Below are 16160 nucleotides of genomic sequence, written 5' to 3'. Positions count from 1 at the left end.
AGCAAATTATGGACTCCTCTTTCAATCTGCATATTCCTTCAAAGCTCAGTTGTCCTGAGTCTGCACAATTCTGCCAGGACCTAGGATCAAGAGAGACACTCAAGTGTTCTAGTACTATATCTCTTGACACAATGATGAAAATAATCATGGCCTCTAACCCTTCAATCTGCATACTGGACCCTATTCCAACTAAACTACTGAAAGAGCTGCTTCCTGTGCTTGGCCCTCCTATGTTGAACATCATAAACGGCTCTCTATCCACCGGATGTGTACCAAACTCACTAAAAGTAGCAGTAATAAAGCCTCTTGAAAAAAGCCAAACCTTGACACAGAAAATATAAAACACTATCGGCCTATATCGAATCTTCCATTCCTCTCAAAAATGTTAGAAAAAGCTGTTGCGCAGAAACTCACTGCCTTCCTGAAGGCTCTGCATCTGTCCTCGCGCTCCTAGACTAGAGGTCGACCGATTAATCGGATAAAAAAAAAAATGTGTACCTTTATTTAACTAGGCAAGTCAGTTAAGAACACATTCTTATTTTCAATGACAGAACTAGGAACGGTCCGTTAACTGCCTTGTTCAGGGGCAGAACAACAGATTTTCACCTTGTCAGCTTGGGGGATTCAATTTTGCAACCTTACAGTTAACTAGTCCAACGCAATAACGACCTGCCTCTCTCTCGTTGCACTCCACAAGGAGACTGCCTGTTACGCGAATGCAGTAAACCAAGGTAAGTTGCTAGCTAGCATTAAACTTCTTATAAAAAACAAATCAATCATAATCACTAGTTAACTACACATGGTTGATGATATTACTAGATATTATCTAGCGTGTCGTGCGTTACATATGATCTGACTGAGCATAAAAGCATACAAGTATTTGACTGAGCAGTGGAAGGCAGAAGCAGGCGCGTAAACATTCATTCAAACAGCACTTTTGTGCGTTTTGCCAGCAGCTCTTCATTGTGCGTCAAGAATTGCGCTGTTTATGACTTCAAGCCTATCAACTCCCGAGATGAGGCTCGTGTAACCGAAGTGAAATGGCTAGCTAGTTAGCGCGCGCTAATTGTCGTTGTGTTGCTGGTTTGAGCCCAGGGAGGAGCGAGGACAGGGACGGAAGCTATACTGTTACACTGGCAATACTAAAGTGCATATAAGAACATCCAATAGTCAAAGGTATATGAAATACAAATGGTATAGAGGGAAATTGTCCTATAATTCCTATAATAACTACAACCTAAAACTTCTTACCTGGGAATATTGAAGACTCATGTTAAAAGGAACCACCAGCTTTCATATGTTCTCATGTTCTAAGCAAGAAACTGAAACGTTAGCTTTCTTACATAGAACATATTGCACTTTTACTTTCTTCTCCAACACTTTGTTTTTGGATTATTTAAACCAAATTGAACATGTTTCATTATCTACTTGAGGCTAAATTGATTTTATTGATGTATTATATTAAGTTAAAATAAGTGTTCATTCAGTATTGTTGTAATTGTCATTATTACAAATAAATCTATAACAATCGGACGATTAATCGGTACCTACTTTTTTGGTCCTCAAATAATCGGTATGGGTATCGGCGTTGAAAAATCATAATCGGTCGACCTCTATCCTAGACCTTAATGCTGCTTCTGATACCATCAATCATCACATTCTTTTGGATAGATTGGAAACCCAAATTGGTCTACACGGACAAGTTCTGGCCTGGTTTAGATCTTCTGTCGGAAAGATATCAGTTTGTCTCTGTGAATGGTTTGTCCTCTGACAAATCAACGGTAAATGTCGGTGTTCCTCAGGGTTCCGTTTTCGGACCACTATTGTTTTCACTATATATTTTACCTATTGCGGATGTCATTAGAAAACATAATGTTAACTTTCACTGCTATGCGGATGACACACAGCTGTACATTTCATTGAAACATGGTGAAGCCCCAAAATTGCCCTCGCTAGAAGCCTGTGTTTCAGACATAAGGAAGTGGATGGCTGCAAACTTTCTACTTTTAAACTCGGTCAAAACAGAGATGCTTGTTCTAGGTCCCAGGAAACAAAGAGATCTTCTGTTGAATCTGACAATTAATCTTGATGGTTGTACAGTCGTCTCAAATAAAACTGTGAAGGACCTCAGCGTTACTCTGGAGACCGTTTTTTTGATGAACATATCAAGACTGTTTTAAGGATAGCTTTTTTCCATCTACGTAACATTGCGAAAATCAGAAACTTTCTGTCCAAAAATGATGCCGAAAAATTAATCCATGCTTTTGTTACTTCTAGGTTAGACTACTGCTCTACTTTCCGGCTACCCGGATAAAGCACTAAATAAACTTCAGTTAGTGCCAAATACGGCTGCTAGAATCCTGACTAGAACAACAAACAAAGTATCATACTACTCCAGTGCTAGCCTCCTACTTCCTGTTAAGGCAAGGGCTGATTTCAAGGTTTTACTGCTAACCTACAAAGCCTTACATGGGCTTGCTCCTACCTATCTTTCCGATATGGTCACAAGACGCAGCACTCCTAATTGTCCCTAGAATTTCTAAGCAAACAGCTGGAGGCAGGGCTTTCTCCTATAGAGCTCCATTTTTATGGAATGGTCTGCCTACCCATGTGAGAGATGCAGACTCGGTCTCAACCTTTAAGTCTTTACTGAAGACTCCTCTCTTCAGTGGGTCATATGATTGAGTGTAGTCTGGCCCAGGAGTGTGAAGGTGAACAGAAAGGCTCTGGAGCAACGAACCACCCACCCTTGCTGTCTCTGCCTCTAATCCTAATACAGGGGCTGAGTCACTGGCTTACTGGTGCTCTTCCATGCCGTCCCTAGGAGGGGTACTTCACTTGAGTGGGTTGAGTCACTGACATGATCTTCCTGTCTGGGTTGGCGCTCCCCCTTGGGTTGTGTCTTGGCGGAGATCTTTGTGGGCTATACTCGGCCTTGTCTCAGGATCGTAAGTTGGTGGTTGAAGATATCCCTCCAGTGGTGTGGAGGCTGTGCTTTGGCAAAGTGGGTGGGGTTATATCCTGCCTGTTTGGCCCTGTCCGGGGGTATCATCTTAGCCTCCAGTATTTATGCTTCACTAGTTTATGTGTTGGGGGCTAGGGTCAGTCTGTTATATCTGGAGTACTTCTCCTGTCCAATCCGGTGTCCTGTGTGAATTTAAGTATGCTCTCTCTAATTATCTCTTTCTCTCTCTCTCTCGGAGGACATGAGCCCTAGGATCATGCCTCAGGACTACCTGGTATGATGACTCCTTGCTGTCCCCAGTCCACCTGGCCATGCTGCTGTTCCAGTTTCAACTGTTCTGCCATTACCATTAGTAGCTAATAGCCAGGTAGAAGAGGACTGGCCACCCCTCATAGCCTGGTTCCTCTCTAAGTTTCTTCCTAGGTTTTGGCCTTTCTAGGGAGTTTTTCCTAGCCACCGTGCTTCTACACCTGCATTGCTTGCTGTTTGGGGTTTTAGGCTGGGTTTCTGTACAGCACTTTGAGATATCAGCTGATGTACGAAGGGCTATATAAATACATTTGATTTGATTTGATTTGGAAGGATGGAGAGTTTGGAAGGTTTAGGAGGGTTAAAGAATGAAGGGTTGGAAGGGTTGAAAGGTTGGACAAGTTGAAGGGTTGGAAGGTGTGAAGGGTGGAAGAGTTGGAAGGATAGGAAGAATTGAAAGGTTGGAACGTTGGAAGGGTTGAAGGGTTGGAAGGTTTGGAATGGTTGGAAGAATTGGAAGGGTAGGATCGGTTGAAGAGTTGGGAGAGTTGATGAAGGGTTGAAGGATGGAAGGGTTGAAAGGGTTGAAGGCGTGACGAGTTGAAGACAATAACGATTCTCCGTCTTAAATTTGATTGTTTATTTATGTATAAGGGTACCTAATGTTTGATTAATAACATTGTTTGACTTGTTTGGAAAAGTTTATTAGTAATGTTTGGGATTCATTTTGTATGCATTTTGATGGAGGGAAACTGGGTGGATTATTACGACCATGCTGGTCATTTATGAACATTTGAACATCTTGGCCATGTTCTGTTATAATCTCCACCCGGCACAGCCAGAAGAGGACTGGCCACCCCACATAGCCTGGTTCCTCTCTAGGTTTCTTCCTAGGTTTTGGCCTTTCTAGGGAGTTTTTCCTAGCCACCGTGCTTCTACATCTGCATTGCTTGCTGTTTGGGGTTTTAGGCTGGGTTTCTGTACAGCACTTTGAGATAACAGCTGATGTAAGAAGGGCTATATAAATACATTTGATTTGATGACAACACAACAGCAACAAAGACTGGACACATCATAACTTTAGACAGCTTAGCCACAATATGGGTCTGTGACCTAATGCTATTATAGCTACATTTCATAAGCTTGTAATGCTTGTAACGCCTGGCAAGAGTGACATCCACTGAAATAAGAAGCATGAATCATGTAACAATGGAAGAATTTCCTAACACTGAAAGAAGCAAACGGGAACAGGAAGTTATTAAAACCATGCTACAGACTCCAGTCACACAAGTCATAGACTGTTCTTTCTGCTACCACACGGCAAGCGGTACCGGAGTGCCAAGTCTAGGTCCAAAAGGCTCCTTAACAGCTTCTACCCCCAAGCCAGAAGACTGCTGAACAAATGGCCACCTGGAATATTTACTTACATTGACCCCCCCACTCTCAATTTTTTAAATTGCATTGTTGGTTAAGGGCTTGTAAGTAAGCATTTCACAGTTGAATTTGGCACATGTGACTAATAAAATTTGATTTGAACCCAGGCTGAATCACTTCAGTCACCCTGGCTAGCAGGCCCTTCATGAGCATGGCTTCCTCTGAGTTGGGTTTATGACACACGCTAATAAAAACATGAATAGTTTCGAAACCCAGTGAGCAATAGTGGTGCACCGCTTACAGTACTGAAACTCCAGCTTGAACGCAGGAAAGACGAGGCAACTCGTAAACATGACTAATAAACACAGTGAAGCACACTGTTTTCTAGGTGAATCATTATACACTGCTCAAAAAAATAAAGGGAACACTTAAACAACACAATGTAACTCCAAGTCAATCACACTTCTGTGAAATCATACTGTCCACTTAGGAAGCAACACTGATTGACAATAAAGTTCACATGCTGTTGTGCAAATGGAATAGACAAAAGGTGGATATTATAGGCATTTAGCAAGACACCCCCAATAAAGGAGTGGTTCTGCAGGTGGGGACCACAGACCACTTCTCAGTTCCTATGCTTCCTGGATGTTGTTTTGGTCACTTTTGAATGCTGGCGGTGCTTTCACTCTAGTGGTAGCATGAGACGGAGTCTACAACCCACACAAGTGGCTCAGGTAGTGCAGCTCATCCAGGATGGCACATCAATGCGAGATGTGGCAAGAAGGTTTGGTGTGTCTGTCAGCGTAGTGTCCAGAGCATGGAGGCCCTACCAGGAGACAGGCCAGTACATCAGGAGACGTGGAGGAGGCCGTAGGAGGGCAACAACCCAGCAGCAGGACCACTACCTCCGCCTTTGTGCAAGGAGGAGCAGGAGGAGCACTGCCAGAGCCCTGCAAAATGACCTCCAGCAGGCCACAAATGTGCATGTGTCTGCTGAAATGGTCAGAAATAGACTCCATGAGGGTGGTATGAGGGCCCGACGTCCACAGGTGGGGGTTGTGCTTATAGCCCAACACCGTGCAGGACGTTTAGCATTTGCCAGAGAACACCAAGATTGGCAAATTCACCACTGGCGCCCTGTGCTCTTCACAGATGAAAGCAGGTTCACACTGAGCACATGTGACAGACGTGACAGTCTGGAGACGCCGTGGAGAACTTGTGGGGTGGCATGGTGTGTCATGGTGTGGGGTGGCATTTCTTTGGGGGGCCGCACAGCCCTCCATGTGCTCGCCAGAGGTAGCCTGACTGCCATTAGGTACCGAGATGAGATCCTCAGACCCCTTGTGAGACCATATGCTGGTGCGGTTGGCCCTGGGTTCCTCCTAATACAAGATAATGCTAGACCTCATGTGGCTGGAGTGTGTCAGCAGTTCCTGCAAGAGGAAGGCATTGATGCTATGGACTGGCCCGCCCGTTCCCCAGACCTGAATCCAATTGAGCACATCTGGGACATCATGTCTCACTCCATCCACCAACGCCACGTTGCACTACAGACTGTCCAGGTCTGGGAGGAGATCCCTCAGGAGACCATCCGCCACCTCATCAGGAGCATGCCCAGGCGTTGTAGGGAGGTCATACAGGCAAGTGGAGGCAACACACACTACTGAGCCTCATTTTGACTTGTTTTAAGGACATTACATCAAAGTTGGATCAGCCTGTAGTGTGGTTTTCCACTTTAATTTTGAGTGTGACTCCAAATCCAGACCTCCATGGGTTGATAAATTTGATTTCCATTGATCATTTTTGTGTGATTTTGTTGTCAGCACATTCAACTATGTAAAGAAAAAAGTATTTAATAAGAATATTTCATTCATTCAGATCTAGGATGTGTTATTTTAGTGTTCCATTTATTTTTTTGAGCAGTGTACATTATTAGCCAAAGGAGATAGGAATCAGTGGAGGCAGTCGCAGCATCTGAGGCCAGAGGGATTTCCTGCTTTGAGGAGCAAAGGGCTACAGTCCGGCTGCTGGCATATACTGTACATCACTCCTCTCTACAGTTTCTCCAAGACTAAACTTTCTGCAATACAAAAAGCCTGTATAGTGAAAAAATATGGAAATAAAATGGACATCTGTTAATGTCAACAAATAATGTCTGTAAACGTTCACATCTATAGAATAAACACAATGCTCCTTTGTAAATGTTCACTGTCAAAACCGAGTACTGTCAGGCACAACGGAGGCTATCAGAGGTCTTTGTTTTGTTTTGCTCCCTGTGGTATTTCACTTCACAGGCAACTTGGTGATAATGTCTTGGGACAAACTCTTGTTGAAGGCCAAAGTCAAGTTTATGAGTCTCTTGCAGACACATGCCATTAACTGCAAATCAGACACACGTGCTCAGGCTTAAGCCAAGCTTGCTGGGACTGTAGTCCGGAGGCTCTAACTCCCCTCGCACCCGCTTGAGCAAGAACAGAACCCAGGCTCATTTCTGAACTAAAGTGCACGACTTCAATACACCATTTCACTTTTTCAAATGTGGGTTAAGGGTTGGGGGACTGGCAGCTGCTATTTATCTCAAGGGCATTGTTTAAATGGCATCTGTTCCAAAGTTTTAAGTTTAAGTTTAATAGCAACATGCACAGGATACAACAGCTGTAAAACAGTATAGTGAAAATGTTAACCTTGAGAGCTCTTTCCCTACACTACTGTGATAGTAATAACTATAAAATAATAATAGAAAAGATAATTAAAATAAAAAACACACAACAAGTACGCTATAAGCTGAAGAAACACAAGAATACAAGTATATACAGGTCCGTGTCAGTACTTTTTTCAATGTGCAGGGGTACTGGAGTGGTTGAGGTGTGTTTATACATAAAAATATGAGTAATGGTGACCGGTAGCAGGATAAATATTAGCTACTAATGGTAATGGCAAACAATAATCAATGAACATCAGTGTAATGCTATTAATACATCTAATCATCAATCAGTATAACAGCAGCGTAGATGTGAGGTGGTATAAGTGTGTGTGGTCAGTAATGAGTGTATGAGTGAGGGTGTATGTGAGTGTGTGCATGAGAAATTTGTGTTTGCATGTGAGTAAGAGTGACAGATAAAGTGTGTGTGTGTGTGTGTGTGTGTGTGTGTGTGTGTGTGTGTGTGTGTGTGTGTGTGTGTGTGTGTGTGTGTAGAGACCCATGGATGGGCATAGAGTCCGTATGGACAGTTTGTAGGAGAGGGAGAGCAGTACCTGTTAGCTATTTAACAATCTTATGGCCATGGGACAGAAGCTGTTTAGGAGTCTGTTGGTCTGAGCCTTGATGAATGGTTCCGGCTCCCGGACGGGAGCATGGAGAACAGTCCATGTCTTGGGTAGCTGGAGTCTTTGGACATTTTTCGGGCCTTTATCAAAAGCCGCCTGGGATGTACGTCCTGGTTTGCTGGGAGCTGTTCCCCAGTGATGCGCTGGGGCATCTGCACCACCCTGTGAAGGGCCTTCCGGTCGAGGTCGGTGCAGTTGCCATACCAGACGGTGATACAACCAGTCAGTATGCTCTCGATGGTGCAACTGTAAAAGTTCCTGAGGATCTGAGGAGCCAAATCATGTCAGCCTCCTGAGGGGGAAGAGTGCCGTCTTCACAACTGTGCTGGTGTGAGAGGACCAGGTTAAGTCCTCAGTTATGTGGACACCGAATAACTTGAAGCTCCACCACGGCTCCGTCAATATGGATGAGGGTATGGGTTCGTTATTTCTTTGCCAAAAGAGCACTATTTTGGTGTCCTCTGGTACATTCTAATGACTTGACTATCAGAAATACACAGCTATATGATTGAATACTTTAATGAGTTTATTGAGAAAGATGTGACTTTACATGTGACTTTACAATTTAAAAAAATATTGTTAGTTGTTTTAGATATGCCTATATGATCAGGACTTTTATCTAAGAGAACATTAAACCTTTTTAACATTTAACCTGTCTTGGGATTAGTCTTATTTACAGTTTTACAGCAAGATATGAGATGCCACAATGATGTTTGTTCTTCAAAATTATGTATTTTATTCAAACAGAAAAATTACGTTAATAGCCCACATTATTAAAGTTTTGTTTTTCCAGTTTTTCCCAGGTTTTGACTCTCAAAATCACACTTTTTAAATATGAAAAACAACTACATTGGATGTTCTAAGTTCACAACAATACTTAAACCACATCAGGAGACCACTTTTGAAGTCTGGGAAATTTAGATTTTTGGGTGTAGCTATTCTTTAATTTAAGTGCACACCTAGCAAGAGCCTGTTGTTTAGCTGTGTTTATGTAGCATACGTGATGGTAGAGCTTGCAAAACAAATATCCACTGGATTGATTCAAAATAATTATAATATCATTCTGCCAGGTAAGCATAGGCTAGTTAACATATAATTGAGAAGGTTTTTGGGAAGGGAGTGGCTCCTAATCCGTGACTGGATATTTCATGTCTGAGGCTCCATATCCGTGAGTGTGCAAATTCTCACAGTATCTTGTGAGAATTTGGGACTTCAATCATTTTCTCATGCCGAAACCAGACAAGATACATAAAAGCCCAAAATATGATATTCACAAACGTCACTAAGCAAAATATATATATATAAAGCCACTATAATTTCAAAACATTATTTTGTCATGAGTTCAGTACCATTTGTTTGATTTTGGGAACCTACGATTATGGAGTATCGTTATTACAAATATTTTTTTTACAACTAACCGTCATTGTTCTATGTGGTCATTAGCTAGCTATCGTTAGCATGCTATTGTTAGCATGTTACAAACTCTGTGCTAGCTAGCTAGCCAGCATTAGCTACCTAGTTAACCAGCCTAGTAAACTCTAGTCCAGGGCCAAAATTCACAAAATCTTCTTAAGAATAAATGTATTCTCAAGGCAATTTTTTTCCTTCACTATCGACTTATGAAGAAAGTTCAGCAAAGTTGCTATTCCTTACAAAGGTTTTTGGAAATGTTAGTGTTATTTCTTATGTTTCTCCTTAAGCAAAAATAAAATAAAGCTCTTGTCTTAAACTCAGGGCAGTGAGAGAATAAGCTAATAAAAGCAATTTAACATTTAATTCACTCACATTTTTAATATTGATTATTTGAAACCCAAGAACATGTTTTTGAACAATAATCTCAGTATGAAATATGCTAACATGATTTCCATTAATAGCTAGATAGCTAGCTAAATTGGCTACCTAGCGACAACCATCTTAAGAAGATATTTAAGAAGTTTGTAAGAAGAAATTTAAGAAGTCTGTAAGAAAATCATGAAATCTTAAGATATTGTTGAGGAATTGCACTTACAGTATGTTAGCGCAGCTGAAAACTATTGAGAGGCAATACAACAGGCTTCTTTAGACTAGTTGAGTATCTGGAGCATCAGCATTTGTGGGTTCAAGTACTGGCTCAAAATGATCAGAAACAAAGACCATTCTTCTGAAACTCGCCAGTCTATTCTTGTTCTGAGAAATTAAGGCTATTCCATGCGAGAAATTGCAAAGAAACTGAAGATCTCGTACAACGCTGTGTACTACACCCTTCAGAGAACTGCGTAAACTGGCTATAACCAGAACAGAAAGAGGAGTGGGAGGCCCCGGTGCAGAACTGAGCAAGACGACAAGTACATTAGAGTGTCTAGTTTGAGAAACAGATGCCTCACAAGTCCTCAACTGGCAGCTTCATTAAATAGTACACGCAAATCACCAGTCTCAACGTCAACAATGAAGAGGCGAGTCCGGGATGCTGGCCTTTTAGGCAGAGTTGCAAAGAAAAAGCCATACCTTCTACTGGTCAATAAAATGAAAAGATTAAGATGTGCAAAAGAACACAGACACTGGACAGACCAATCTTGAGGTGTTGGATCACGAAGAAGAACATTCGTGAGATGCAGAAGAAATGAAAATATGCTGGAGGAGTGCTTGACACCATCTGTCAAGCATGGTGGAGGCAATGTGATGGTCTGGGGGTGCTTTGGTGGTGGTAAAGTGGGAGATTTGTACAGGGTAAAAGGAATCTTGGAGAAGGAAGGCAATCACTCCATTTTGCAACACCATGCCATACCCTATGGATGGTGCTTAATTGGAGCCAATTTCCTCCTACAACAGGACAATGACCCAAAGCACAGCTCCAAACTATGCTAGTCCTATTTAGGGAAGAAGCAGTCAGCTTCTGTCTATAATGGAGTAGCCAGCACAGTCACCGGATCTCAACCCAATTGAGCTGTTGTGGGAGCAGCTTGACCACATGGTATTTTATTGGAAAATATATATATTTTTTATTAATTAGTATATTTCAGTTTAACCACAACATTTGTTGTATTATTTGTTCCGTCTTTTCAGATGGATTAAAATGGAATTGCAACCAACTTTCTATGGCTTGTTTAAAAAATGATGATATTTTGGAGATTATTACGTTTTCAAATAGCCGAAAGTGAGCCGTTGTAATCTGAAAAAAAGGGAATAAAGCCATTCTTGAACATGGGGTGAGACATTCTTACTTTTGTATGACTGATGCCTTTAGTGAGAGGTCTAATGCTTTAATATTTAATCGTTTCTGCCCTCCGAATTCATATTCCTTATATAAATAGGCAATTTTAATAAAATTATAATTTTTTTGTTAATATAATTTAAAACACAGGTCTCTAGGTGTAGGCAACACCATAAGCAAATAGGTAAACTGTGATATGACTAAAGAGTTAAATCTGGGTGATTTTTCCACAAATAGACAGGTATTTTCCTTTCCATGGTAGCAAGATCTTATCTATTTTTGCTAACTTTCTATAAAAAAGAGAAGTTCTTTCTTTCAGGACATGTATACCGAATATGTCCATATCCCCGTCAGACCATTTTATTGGTAAACTACACGGTAATGTAAAAGTTGTCTTTTTTTGTGATACAATATATAATATAGTACACTTATCATCATTTGGTTTTAATCCAGAGAGATTAGAAAAAGTATCTAGATCCTCTATGAGGCTGTAGAGGGATTCAAATTGTGGTTTTAAAAGAAAACATGAATCATCAGCGTACAACGACACATTTGTTTTTAAGCCACGGATTTCTAATCCCTTAATATTATTGTTGGATCTAATTTTAACAGCTAACATTTCAATGGTAATAATAAATAGATATGCCGATTGTGGACAACCTTGTTTTACTCATCTTGACAGTTTAAAACTTTCTGAGGTGTAGCCCTTATTTACACCTAGGGTTACGATACATAACTTTAACCCATTTTATAGAGATTCTCCAAAGTTTAAATATTCCAGGCATGTATATATAAACTCCAGTCGAACTTTAACAAAAGCCTTTTCAAAATCAGCTATGAAAACCAGGCCTGGTTTCCCCGATATTTCATGGTATTCTATTGTTTCCAGTACTTGTCTTATATTAATTACAATGTATTGTCCATGTAAAAAAAACCTGTCTGATTAGGATGAATAATATCTGACAAAATCTTTTTAATTCTATGCGCAAGCATTTTGCTAGGATTTTTGCATCACAGCACTGAAGTGTAAGAGGCCTCCAATTTTTTAAATGGACTGGATCTTTATATATACCACTTGGATCCCGCTTCAGTAATAATGATATCAGACCGTCTTGTTGCGTGTCCGATAATCTACCATTTATATAGGAGTGGTTAAAACGTGCTAATAATGGTCCTCTGAGTATATAAAAAAAAGTTTGGTATTCCTCCACTGGTATGCCATCCAGTCCATGAGTTTTCCCGGACTTAAAGGCTTTAATTGCATCAAGAAGGTCCTCCTCTGTAATTTGGCCTTCACATGAGTCTGTCTGTACAAATTTTAATTTGACATTATTAATAGGAAAACAAATCCATACAATTAGCTTCGGTTAGTGGAGATAGAGGACCCTGAAACGAAAACATATTCTTAAAGTACTTTACTTCCTCTTTCAAAATATTGTTCGGTGAATCATGAGTGACCATCATTTGTGACAAGTTTCAATACATTTTTTGGTAGCATGTCTGTTGAAGATTGAAAAATAATTTGGTGCATTTTCCCCCATATTCCATCCAGTTCGCTTAATTTTTTATAATATATTACACTGGATCTTTCTTGAATAAGTTCCTCCCTTTCTTTTTTCCTCAAACTTATTCTGTGCCTCTATGGTACAGTTTTTATTGCTATCTATCTGTACTATTAGTCCTAGAACACTGTCCCAATTTATTTTGTTAATATGGACTCTTGACCTAAATTGCCTTTGTTTTATAGAGGAGTACTGAATGGCATGGCTGCTAAAGGCACATTTAAAAGTGTCCCATACAATAACGGGATCTGCTGTACCTATGTTATGTGGAACCTTGTCAGTTGGAAATTATTCTGTCCTAGTTAAAAAAAAACATGTATCATCCAGTAGGCTTTGATAAAATTGTGAGTATCCTCGCCCACGTGGAAATTCTGTAAGAGTAATATATATATTTAAATTACGTGATGGTACGACCGCATTCTGTCCCCTATCAACACTTTTTAAACTTTTGGTGCCAGAGAGAATTACTTTCTTATGTCATCAAGATGACTAGCTTGATTAAGCCTCCGCCATGTATATCTCACTAGGTCAGGGTATTTAAGTCTCTATATATCCACTAATTCCAATATATCCATGACATTCATGATTTCCTTAAGTGCCTGAGGGTGATAGTTTGTAGTGCGATTTCCGTTACGGTCCATCGCTCACTTTGTGACTGACAGGCAGGCGCCTCTCCTATCAATGGGATTGCTAGCAGATGCAGATCGATGCAGATCGGTCATTCTAGCGGGAAATGGGCTCGACGGACTAGTGAATTTGAACTTTTAAATAAAAAAATAGCCTAGTTAATGTGGAGTGGAAAATGTAGCCGGCTGAAAATGATTCTGTAACCGGCTGATTACGGCCAACAGCCGGCGCTAAATGTTAAACACGGATGATAATGAATTCTCAGGGGACAGAAATCATATTCACATCAACTAGATAAAAAAACATGATAAGGGGAACCTGATAAGGTTTCAATTCATTTCAATACAACAGACCAATTTAATCCCAGAGACCCAACTCAATGTACTGGTAGACTTTAGCTTAGTGAACAGTAGGGGCTAACAGCTGTTGGTCAAGTTCAACAACCACAGAAACCACACCATTTCTCCCAGAGCTGTTTCTTCCATACTTTGTGACTTTCCCATTACAGGTTTTCCCAATTGCTGATGATAATAGGCATTGTTTTTTTCCTCTTCCCTATTGAATTGCCTGCAGGGAATTCAGCCATAACTCAATTCCCGGCATTAGACCCAAGCAATAACTTCCCAGAAATAGAGCAAGACTGACCTCACTTTAAAAAAATGCCTGCGGAGACAAAAGCCAGTATTCAAACCCATGTTTTCCATCTTTGGTTGCAGTGCATCACAGGGCTTCATGCACGGACATCAGGGTAGTCATTGTTAGAGTTAGAACAAACTAGGTTTACCTCACCTCTCATCTCTCCCTCTTTCTTTCAGGGTCTGGCCGAACCCAAAGACCCTTCACTCTGATTCAAAGGGAATCAAGTTGCACTGAGTACGTTGTAATGCCATTGGCATGCTTTTGTCTGCTCAAAGTGGTTGGGGATCATGAAATGAAAAGAGTATTTTCAATAGGCCGAGAATACATCCAAAAATGTGTAGGCTACACCCTCAACTACAATCATATCGAAATACATTGAAACCATGGACTTATTCAGCCACATAGTGGACTGGACACACTCAAACTGCAACAGTGGCTACTGAAATACCGTACTGAAGGTTCGCCTACTACACTACAGAAAAACTGAAGGTTTGCCTACTACACTACAGAAAAACTGAAGGATAGCCTACTACACTACAGGAAAACTGAAGGATAGCCTACTACACTACAGAAAGACTGAAGGATAGCCTACTACACTACAGAAAAACTGAAGGATAGCCTACTACACTACAGAAAGACTGAAGGATAGTCTACTACACTACAGAAATACTGAAGGATAGCCTACTACACTACAGAAAGACTGAAGGATAGTCTACTACACTACAGAAATACTGAAGGATAGCCTACTACACTACAGAAAAACTGAAGGATAGCCTACTACACTACAGAAAAACTGAAGGATAGCCTACTACACTACAGAAAGACTGAAGGATAGCCTACTACACTACAGAAAGATAGCTTGGTACTACTGAAGGATAGCCTACTACACTACAGAAAGATAGCTTGGTACTACTGAAGGATAGACATTACCAAAATACTTTTTTAAATTGAACCTTTATTTAACTAGGCAAGTCAGTTAAGAACAAATTCTTATTTTCAATGACAGCTAAACCCGGACGACACTGGGCCCACTGCCCTAGGGATTCCAAATCACAGCTGGATGTGATAGAGCCTGGATTTGAACCAGGGACTGTAGTGACATCTCTTGCACTAAGATGCAGTGCCTTAGACCACTGAGCTACTAGGGAGCTTGGTAAACTACAGAAAGACTGAAGGATATCTTGGTACACTATTGAAAGACTGAAGGATATCTTGGTACACTATTGAAAGACTGAAGGATATATTGGTACACTACTGAAAGACTGAAGGATATCTTGGTACACTACTGAAAGACTGAAGGATATATTGGTACACTATTGAAAGACTGAAGGATATATTGGTACACTACTGAAAGACTGAAGGATATCTTGGTACACTATTGAAAGACTGAAGGATATATTGGTACACTGCTGAAAGACTGAAGGATATCTTGGTACACTACTGAAAGACTGAAGGATATCTTGGTACACTACTGAAAGACTGAAGGATATCTTGGTACACTGCTGAAAGACTGAAGGATAGGCTGCACACACAAACCGAGAGCTCCTTCATTTCACAATATCCTCTCTCCATCGTCTCCTTTTCTCTGTGTGTCCTGAGGTGAACTCTGAACATTCCTTCCACCTCAGCTCTCTTAGTCACGGCTGAAAATGGATTGATCTACTTCCTCTGCTCCGGCTCCACACCACCACCCATGCCATATGTACACCCCACTTCAAGGTCTCCTGCAGCCAGCCTGAAGGGCATCTCTCCTGGGCAAGGAAACCCCCAGGGGGCTGCAGCCTGATCAGCTGAATCCCACCACTGGACAGAATGATGGCTGCTGCCTGTCTGAAAGAGAAAGACTGAAGGATATCTTGGTACGCTACTGAAAGACTGAAGGATATCTTGGTACACTACTGAAAGACTGAAGGATATATTGGTACACTATTGAAAGACTGAAGGATATCTTGGTACACTATTGAAAGACTGAAGGATATCTTGGTGCACTATTGAAAGACTGAAGGATATCTTGGTACACTATTGAAAGACTGAAGGATATCTTGGTACACTACTGAAAGACTGAAGGATATCTTGGTACACTATTGAAAGACTGAAGGATATCTTGGTACACTACTGAAAGACTGAAGGATATCTTGGTACACTGCTGAAAGACTGAAGGATAGGCTGCACACACAAACCGAGAGCTCCTTCATTTCACAATATCCTCTCTCCATCGTCTCCTTTT

The 16160-nt window shown here is 41.0% G+C and overlaps 1 protein-coding gene across 2 annotated transcripts in view; it reads right to left on the bottom strand.

Moving 5' to 3' along the window:
* LOC109871284 (aryl hydrocarbon receptor) overlaps positions 1–16160 on the bottom strand; it is an 80221-nt gene that overhangs the window by 45651 nt on the left and 18410 nt on the right. The gene's annotated exons all lie outside the window — the stretch shown is intronic.

This window comes from Oncorhynchus kisutch, linkage group LG26 (genome assembly GCF_002021735.2).
Source record: "Oncorhynchus kisutch isolate 150728-3 linkage group LG26, Okis_V2, whole genome shotgun sequence".
NCBI lineage: Eukaryota > Metazoa > Chordata > Actinopteri > Salmoniformes > Salmonidae > Oncorhynchus > Oncorhynchus kisutch.
Note: the sequence above shows the minus strand (reverse complement) of the source record. Positions and strands in the feature narration are given on the sequence as shown.